Source organism: Quercus lobata, chromosome 4 (genome assembly GCF_001633185.2).
Source record: "Quercus lobata isolate SW786 chromosome 4, ValleyOak3.0 Primary Assembly, whole genome shotgun sequence".
NCBI classification, from domain to species: domain Eukaryota; kingdom Viridiplantae; phylum Streptophyta; class Magnoliopsida; order Fagales; family Fagaceae; genus Quercus; species Quercus lobata.
Genome location: NC_044907.1, coordinates 93,214,370 through 93,224,110, shown reverse-complemented (window position 1 = coordinate 93,224,110; position 9,741 = coordinate 93,214,370).

Sequence of the window (9,741 nt, the reverse complement as noted above, 5' to 3'; positions counted from 1 at the left end):
CACAAAGACAACACACGATGTGTTATCGAAGAGGAAACCGAAGCCCTCGGCGTAAAACCTCTCCGCCGCCCTCCAAGCGGTAAACAATCCACTAGAAAATACAATTGGGATACATGGACAGCAATAGACCCTCCAAGCCTAATCTACCCAGTGCACCTAAACCCTCCAAGCTTCTTGCTCCAACGAGGTTGCGCCGAACCTTTTTCTTTTCTAGCTTCCCGGATTCCGCTACTAAACCATAGCATCCGCCATCCTTGGCATCTTCCAATGCTTCCCAAAACTCCAAGAACACTCAACACTCTAAATGGGTGTGGGTAGTGTTTGGATAGAAATCTCCTCTCAATAGGTATGACAATGAGAGAGGGAATGAGAAGAGACTACAAAGATTTCTCTCTAAGAATGAGTAGCTCTCTCTAATTGGGTGGGTGTTTTGAAGAAGCCTCTCTTAGGGTTTTTCTTTCTGAAATAGCCACACCTATTTTGTGGGAATGAGGGGTATTTATACTGGTGTGAGAATGGAATACGAAGAGTCAGTTTTTCCAAAAACAGGGCTGGCTGGCGACTTGACCTCGCGACTTGACTGAGTCGCGAGTTCAAGTCGCGAGCTAACTTAATGGCCAGTCTGGATTTTTGTCGTGTAGTGCTCCAGGTGGCGTGACTGTTCAGCTCCCCTGCATGCTCTGCACGTGAGCAACTTTTGGCGGCTTGCAAGCCGCGAGCCACCCGCGAGTCCTAGCCGCGAGTCTCTGCTTCACTGCACTGTCTTGAGCATTTCTTCACACTCTCTCACACACTACCCTTACATGATTCCCACCTAAATACAGGGTTTCTAAGTGCTGTATTACAAGCAAATTTATCATGGAATAAAGCCAACACATGGTTGATTAAATTCAACCTTACATCATTCACGGATCCATGTTTTAATCTTAGGCCATACGCCTCAGGCCCAAAGCTCGCTTAATTATAGCATCTTTTCAAGAGTTCTCTAGATGCATGTAGTCATTGTTAAGACAACGCTCATGAAGTCAAAAAGCTCTCAAGCCTTCTCTCTTTCCAATGAAGAAGAAGACGCCCTCCACTGAAGCACTAAGAAGATTAAGGAAGGACATGATCCTTCACCTCCAAAACAAAACCTCAGCTATAAGGAGAAACTTGTAGGCCAGCTCCGTGGGGCCTATAAAAGTGCCTTTAGTCTTGTAGACTCAATGCAGGAAGATGTCGATTCTGACGTCAAAGAGAGTGATCTCGAAGAAGGAACGGTGGCCCTTGCCCTGATCTCAAAGGAAGAAAAACTCTGTATCCAATCCCAATGGTCCAAAGCTCTCATTGTTAAGACATTTGGAAGAACAGTGGGCTACCAATTCCTATCCCAGCGAGTCCGTGAGCTCTGGAAACTATCAAACAGGCTAAACCTTGTTGACCTTGGCCATGATTTTTTCCTTGCTCGTTTTGAGTCCAATGAAGACTTGGATCACGTTCTGAAAAATGGTCCCTGGTTTATAGGGCAGCACTTCCTAGCCATAAAATCCTGGGAACCTGAGTTTCAAGCTACTGAAGCTAACTTTTCTCAAGTTGCCATTTGGATACGTCTTCCCCAACTGCCCATTGAATTCTATTAACCTGAAATACTCAAAAAAACCGGCTCAAAAATAGGACTAGATCTTAGAATTGATGGGTGTAGGGGCCTTTTTTGTGTGTTGTGTGTTGGGCTGGGCTGCCTCCTGTGGTAATAGGCCCGGATGTTTCTGAGTAAGGGAGTTGGGGCTGGTCCAATTGTAACTCAACTTGAGCCGGTTTGTGTACAAACTTATGCCTAGTTTGCCAGGAGCAGGCTTACGGCAAGCAGAATTGTTTCAGACGAGTTACGGCAGGCATATATAATAACAATAACCAAAACAGAGTATTCTGACTATTTAAATAAATGACTATGTAATCCCTACTTATAAAGCATGATTACAGTCATTCATAGAGAAAGTAAAGGAGAAAAAAAATAATATGAACTAATCAAATGGGCATAAATCAAGTTTTAAGTTTAGTCTACCAAAGCAAAGCCAAAGAGGGGAGAACGCCTCTTCTCAATGCAAATAATCTCCCAAGAAAAAAGATCCTGCCGTGGGGATTAATGGCTTTGAGGGAGTCAGACCTGAATGGTTATTGCCCAAAAGGAGTCTTTATTACGTTTTGGAAGAGAGCAAGATTTGAAAAGGGAGAGAGGGAAAATGACCTACTGGTGCATGCCCATTATATTACCTTTCATTTTCTTTTTCTCAATTTCCTCACTTTTCTTCTCCGTTTTCTTTCTTATCTCTTTTTCTTTTCTCTTTACTCTGTTTTCTTTTTACTCCCAAGATGCTCTGTTTTTCCGTCCCTTCCTCAGGGCACGACAAGGGCCCTTTTATAGTGCCTGCCGTGACCAATGTTTTACCATTTTGCCCCTTAACTGCCTTTGTCTGGTCTAGGCGTACTTGCCGACCACCAAGTCTGTGCGACATTCACCCTTGCCAGACAGAGGCAGGTTTGTTTCGTTTCTCTGTCTACCGTAGCACTTCTTTCCTGCCACGGTATAAATGCTTTCTCTCTTTTTCCCTCAAGGAATGCACCCAACGGTTCCCCCTCAAACTTGCCTCTTTTGGGTGGTCTATCATCCCAGCAGAACGTACCTCCCAAAAGAGCTTGGGTAGGAGCCGCAAAATAGATCTTTTCCCCTCTCTCCACCACCAAACCATACCCCGTTTACCTCTTACCTCTGGCCCATGGCCTCACCATGTCCTATATTGGCTGGGTACAGGCTGGTGATGCCTGGGCCTTGCGCGTGCTTCCCTTTCAGATATGTCCAAGAGTCTGCCTGCTGCTCATGCGTTTGCCGTGATCTGGAGAATCTCTTTCTGTGTTTTTTGACCTTTCATGTGGGCTTTTCTTTGGTTTCCTGCTCCATTCAAGAGCTGGGCTTTGTCTGATGATGGGCCTTACATTTCTTTAGTCCACTTTTGTTTTTCTTTATTCCCTGCAACGTTAAACTGTTATTCCTGCCGTAATAACTCAATCCTGCTGGACCTCTTTTGGGCTAGCTGCTTATTCCTTTTCTCAGTGGCTTGTCATGGGTATTGTTTTGCTTTTACTTATGGGCTCCTATGTCCCTTGGGCTTTCCTTTGGGCATCCACGGCCCGATTGCTTTCTTTGGGCTTCCTCGGTCCGTTTGCTAATTCCACATTCCCATGGGCTTTTTACTAACTTCATTGGGCTTCTCCGACCCAATAACCTTATTCTTATCCTTGGGGTTCATGGGCCTGCCATAAACCCTTTACTCTCTTAGTTTGCATTGCCTTGGGCCTGCGGTGGCCCTTTCTCGCTTTTCTACCTCATACACTGCCCATGGGATGCTATTTCTTTCTTTCCTGGCTTCTTTGAGCCCGCTTGCCTCTTCAAGATCCATTTATTTATTTGTTGGGCCTATGATCCATTATTCCTGCCGCTTGGGCCTAATGGGTTTTTGCTGTCTATTTTGTCAATTCTTTGTTGCCCTCATTATTAGGCTTTCTTTCTGTCTGCCTGGGCTTCCACAAATGGCCTTCAACAATGGGCACACTGCCACGAACTCTAGAAGCCGCTTTGCTCGGTTGTGTGTCTAGGTTTGTCTCGACAGGCCCCTAATCAAGAATATCCTCATCGGAAAGTTCAAGCAACAAGTAACTTACGAAGGTATTCACTCACTCTGTTTTTCATGTGGTCGTTTAGGCCATAAGAAAGAGCACTGCCAGTATACTATAAGAGAAACCCAACAAGCTGTCAGTCAAGAGCAGCAAAGGTCAGACAACTCAAGCCCATGCAATGCCTCACCGACCCCAGCCACCCATCGCTCTGAACCACCCCCCATTGGGTCTTCGCCACCTGTTGATAAGCTTGACTCCTTTGGACCGTGGCTTCTGGCGGCTTGGAAAAAGCCTACTGGAAAACCTAGGCCTAATGCCACAGCCACGTCCCTTCAGCCACCAAAACCCTCTGTTACTTCCTTCACACGACAAGGTCCCATCCATCATTCCATCCCACCATAAAGCAAACGGACAGGAACCAAGTGCTACTAAAGGTAAAAGGAAGCTAGTTACTTCAACTAGCCACACTCAAAAGCCGACCGTTAAGCCTAATTCAAAGCCTACTAGCTCTTCTAAAGCCCCCACAGCCCAACCCAAACACTACAATGAAAAGCAAACAAGGTCACGTGCCGCAAGCTCTCCCCAATGGCCCATGCAAATTTTGCCTTATTCTCCTAATAACTTTGATTTAGCTGGGTGTTCAAATACACCTTTCTCCTTTCAAGCTCAAACAGAAACACACACACCGCACCCTCCTTCTACCTCTACCACAAACCAACTCTCTACTTCCTACCCATCTGAACCTTGCCCTTAGAATGTCGTGGGCCATATGGCACAAGAACAAAGCAGTAGAGCTGGGGGACTCCATGATCAACAATATAAGATGGGACCCATTGATGATCTTCGAATGGACAAGCAAAGAGCTACTGGAAGCTTAGAGCTTCATCTTTCCACTAACAGAGAAGAGCATGCAAGATGGGTGCCTTCCTCTGACTGATCCGGCATGTCATTACACGCCCAATTTGTGGTGGAGATTCACACTGGACAAGCCCCCACCCCTGCCCTTAGGTCTGAGGACCTCCAACAACTCAAATTGTCTCTTGGAAAATGACCTCTCCGAAACATCGCTCAATCTAATGGAGAGAGAGATAGTGCCACTAGAGATATGTTAGAGGAAATTCTTGACCAGGGAGTCAACGAGAGTACTGATTTAGGGCATTCTACATCAGCTGAAACTAATCCAAACATTGGTTGCAATAGAGAGCTTCACCATAGGCACCCTGACCAAGTAAACTCAACTGAACCTTTTAGAGCATGCTATCACTCTGATGCGGGGAACCCATGTGGACAGGGAGAACTTGCGACAAGTGGGATGGAATTGGATGACTTCCAGGAGGGCTTTTGCCATAGAATGTAAGTCCTTTGAACCCCACCTGTCTCCCAAAATGAATATTTTAGTCTGGAATTGCAGGGGGGCCATGAAACCCTCCTTTAAAAGCTCTATTCGTGATCTAACCAAGTTTCATGCTCCTGGTATTGTGGTTGTTACTGAGACCCGTATTAGCGGATCTAGAGCTGGAGAGATCCTCCGAACCCTTCATTATGATGGTATCCATACTACTGATCCTATTGGATATGTTGGGAGTATCTGGCTCCTATGGCGTGAAGACATGGTTGATCTTGAAGTCCTTGCGGCCACTAAACAGGAGATTCATGCCATAGTTAAGGTAAACAATTCTAACCCTCCCTGGCTCCTCTCTTCTGTTTATGGTAGCCTTAGGGTTGCTGAGCGTAAAATTCTTTGGGAAAATTTATGCTTTGTTTCTGTTCTCCATAATCTTCCTTGGGCCATAGTGGGAGACTTTAATGATGTCCTTAATGATTCTAAAAAATTGGGAGGCAATATAGTTAACATGGCCAAAGCCACAGCCTATAGTGATTGCATGAGGGATGTCAATGGGCCAAAGCCACAGCCTATAGGCGCATCTTCACTTGGACCAACTGTAGGGATGTCAATGGGCTTATCCAAACTAGAATTGATCGATGCGGGGCTAACCCTTCTTGGACTATTGCTTACCCTGAAGCAAATGTAACCCACCTCCCCAAGCTTAGCTCTGAAGATTGCCCACTCCTTCTAAGCTTATCTAGGATGGATCACAACAAGCTACAACGGCCCTTCAGATTCCAAAAAAATGTGGCTTTCCTATCCAAGCTTTCCTACCATTATTGAAAAGGCCTGGGATCAAGCTTCTTCCCTCGACCAAGCTGTCTCCTCTTTCACCACCCTTGCCATTACATGGAATAAAGAGGTCTTTGGCAACCTCTTTGCTAGAAAGAAGAAAATATTGGCTCGACTCAATAGGGTACAGAATGCTATTGCAACTAGACCATCTACTTTTCTTCTTTCTCTTGACCGAGAACTATCACAGGAATATACAGAAATCTTAAACCATGAAGAGGATTTTTGGGCACTTAAATACCACCTAGATTGGCAAATTCATGGGGATTGGAACACAGCCTTCTTTCATGTAAAAACCATCACTTGCAGGAGGTACAATAGAATTGATCGCATGAAAAACCCCCTTTAGTGATTGGCTGACCAATGAGCAACAAGTGATTGAGCACATTCTTAAAGGATTTCAAGAGCTTTATAAATCCCAACACACTACCTCTGTTACTCATTCTGACTTTGAAATAGACTGGGCTATTGCGCTTTCTAAAGAGGAATTCTCTCTTCTCTGCTCTGATGTCTCCTCCTTAGAAATTAGGAGTGCCATCTTCTCCCTAAAGCCCTTTAAAGCCCCAGGAATTGATGGCCTACATGCGGGGTTTTTTCAGCACTTCTGGCCAACTCTTGAGCATTCTGTCACTAAGGAAGTTAAGAACATCTTCTCTACTGGCAAAATGCCACACTACCTTAATCAGACCCTTGTTGCCCTCATCCCTAAGAGGACTAGTCCTGAGCTCCTTGGGCATTTTAGACCAATCAACTTGTGCACAACTGTTTACAAAGCTGTCACAAAAATTATTGTCAACAGAATCAGGCCTTTCATGCATTAGCTGATTTCCCCCTTCAAGACAGCCTTCATCCCTAGTAGGAAAGGCCTTGACAACATGATAATAACCTAAGAAATCCTTCACTCCATGGGAAAACAAAAAGGTCGCACTGGTGTTATGGCACTTAAGATTGATCTCGAAAAGGCTTTTGACAGATTAGAATGGAGTTTTATCTGAGAAGTTCTAATCCATTTCAAATTTCCCCCAAATCTTACAACTATAATCATGGAGTGCATCTCATCCACTTCTACTACAATTCTCTTCAATGGAGGCAAGCTAGAACCTTTTCTTCCATCGCAAGGGATTCACCAAGGCAACCCCATTTCGCCATACATATTCATCCTATGCCTTGAATACCTTGGACTTCTCATCCATGAAAAGACTACTAGCAAGATTTGGAAAGTTGTCAAGGTTTTTAGAACTGGCCTGGCCTTCACCCATTTGTTCTTCGCAGATGACCTTATTCCTTTTGGACAGGCTTCTCTCACCACTGCAAGGGCAATTGAGGATGTGCTCACTCACTTCTACCAACTCTCTGGCCAAAAGGTCAGCAATGACAAGTCTCGGATTCTCTTTTCAAAAAACACTCCCCCTACTGTCCGAGATGATATTTACAACTTGCTTGGTTTTTTGGAAACATCCAAATTTGACAAATACTTGGGATTTCCTCTTAAATTTTCTGACAGAGGCAATAAAGATTTTGACTTCATCATTCAGAAAACCTAAGAAAAATTGGTGAGGTGGCAAGCTAACTTACTTTCCCTAGTAGGCAGATGCAACCTAATTCAATCTTCCTCCTCTGCAATAGCGGATTATGTGATGCAAGCGGCTTTGCTGCCAAGCAGAGTATGCCAGGAGATTGATCGGGCAAACCGCAATTTCTTATGGGGATCTACACCTGAAAAGAGGAGAATGCATATGGTTAATTGGGATTCTGTCACCCTTCCTACTGATCATGGGGGTCTTAGTATACATGTTGCCTATCCAAGAAATCTTTCTCTCCTAGCCAAGCTAGATTGGAAAATTTCAATAGGAGATAACTCTCCTTAGGTTAAGTTCTGAAGGCTAAATACCTCTCCAACCATGCAATACTTACCCCGTGGACATCTAAGGGCTCTTGCTCGCGCACATGGGCTGCTTGCAAGGTGGCAAAACCACTTCTTGACATGGGTCTAAGAAAGTTCATCAAAACGAGTAATGATACTTCGTTTTGGTATGACAAATGGTGCACTATAGGCTCAGTCAGGTCCATGCTTGTGGGTCCCCTCAATGCTCAGGAAGAAAACAATTTGGTCAGTGACTATGTTGCTTCTAATGGTTACTGGAATTTGGATAACCTCTCATTCTCTCCTCCCCAATCTTTTCTGGATGTTATTCAAGCCATTCCCACTAATCTCACCTCTCTAAGCAGTGACATTATTGCATGGTCTCCTTCAAGTGATGGAAATTTCACTTTGGGTTCGGCCTACCTACTAGCTAAAGGTTTAAATGTTTTGAACCCTACTACTAATAATCTTAACTGGATTTGGAAAATGAACACCCCTCAAAAAATCATCCTTTTTGTTTGGCTCTGTTCTCGCAATAGTATTCCGATTAGAAAAGTTTTGGGTTCAAGGGGTTTAACCATAGATCAAGCTTGCCCCCTTTGTCCCAGCCATGAGGAAACAATTAACCATCTACTTAGAGAGTTTCACTTCTCGGCAAGTTTCTGGAATCAGCTTGGCCTTCCTTCAAAAGTCATCCAATCCTTTGGGCTTCCCCTCCTTGATTGGCTGCACTTCAATGGTACTTCCAAGCTCACCTTTTGATGCCATATGTACCATGGGGAATCATTTTTTGCTTTGGGCTTTGGTCTCTTTGGCTAAACAGAAACTCAGTTGTTCATCAAAGGAACCAGGCAGCCCTTCTTAGTATTAAAGAATGCATTACAAGAGCTACAGAATTTTTCTACCTCACTCAAGGAGCCAACCAGCCAATCCTTAGAAGAAGTTTGCATATCTCTTGGATCAAGCCAAGCCCCGGATGGCATAAACTCAACACCGATGACTTTGTTTTGGCAGCCTCGGATCATGCTTGTGGTGGAGGTCTTATTAGAGATTCAAGTGGTGACTGGGTGAAAGGTTTCTCTAGGAAAATTGGCACGTCTAGCTGCCTATTAGCTGAGCTTTAGTCATTAAGAGACGGACTAATTATGGCTAGAGATCTTCATATTGAAAAACTCATTATAAATGTGGATGCACCTGAAGTTATTAACCTCCTCTCTCACTCAAAAGCTACTAATCGGCTAACCCAACCCATTATGGATTATTGCAGGAACACTTTCCAAGCTTTCTAGGAGGTCCAGCTGCAACATTGCTTTAGGGAGACTAACCGAGCTGCTGACTTCCTTGCTAAACTAGGACATAGCCAACTTGATCCTTTTGTTTATTATGTATCCCCTCCTTTTGGTGTTATGGAGGTCTTAACTAATGATGTTACTAGTGTTTTGTATACCCGAACCATTCAGGGTGTAACTATTTCTTTTTAATCTAATCTAATTATCTCCTCTTTACCAAAAAAAAAAAAAAGAGAACAGTTATCTAAGATACCCTAACATGTTGGGGCATTTGGTATTTTTTGTTGTTTTGTAAGGCCACCAGCTACATTAAATTCGTCAACACAACAATGTACAAACTCAATATTGATAAGATTTTTAAAATGTCCTCCTTTCACTGGTGGGAAATCCCACACCTTATCTTCAATTTTTTCCCCTCGTTAATTTCTAGGCAACTGAGAGACTGTTAGACATAATACAAAGGCAAACTCTTTATCATTGCTCAGTTGTCATACATTAATTTGTGACAGTTCAATTGACACCCACCAAGTATTTGGTATATCTAAGTCCTAAAATAATGGACCCCTATTCATTAATTAGCTTCCTTGAATTTTTAACGTCCATTCTATGGATAGGAATAATGACAAATATAGCTAAAGACTTAATAAGCTCTGAGGTCTCATTGTAATTGAGTCTAGTTGTGGTCTAGTTTGGTGCTGATCCTTTTGTTTTGCCTTGGTTCCTTTTTCAACGTGTTGGCTGGTATTGTACTATTTCTT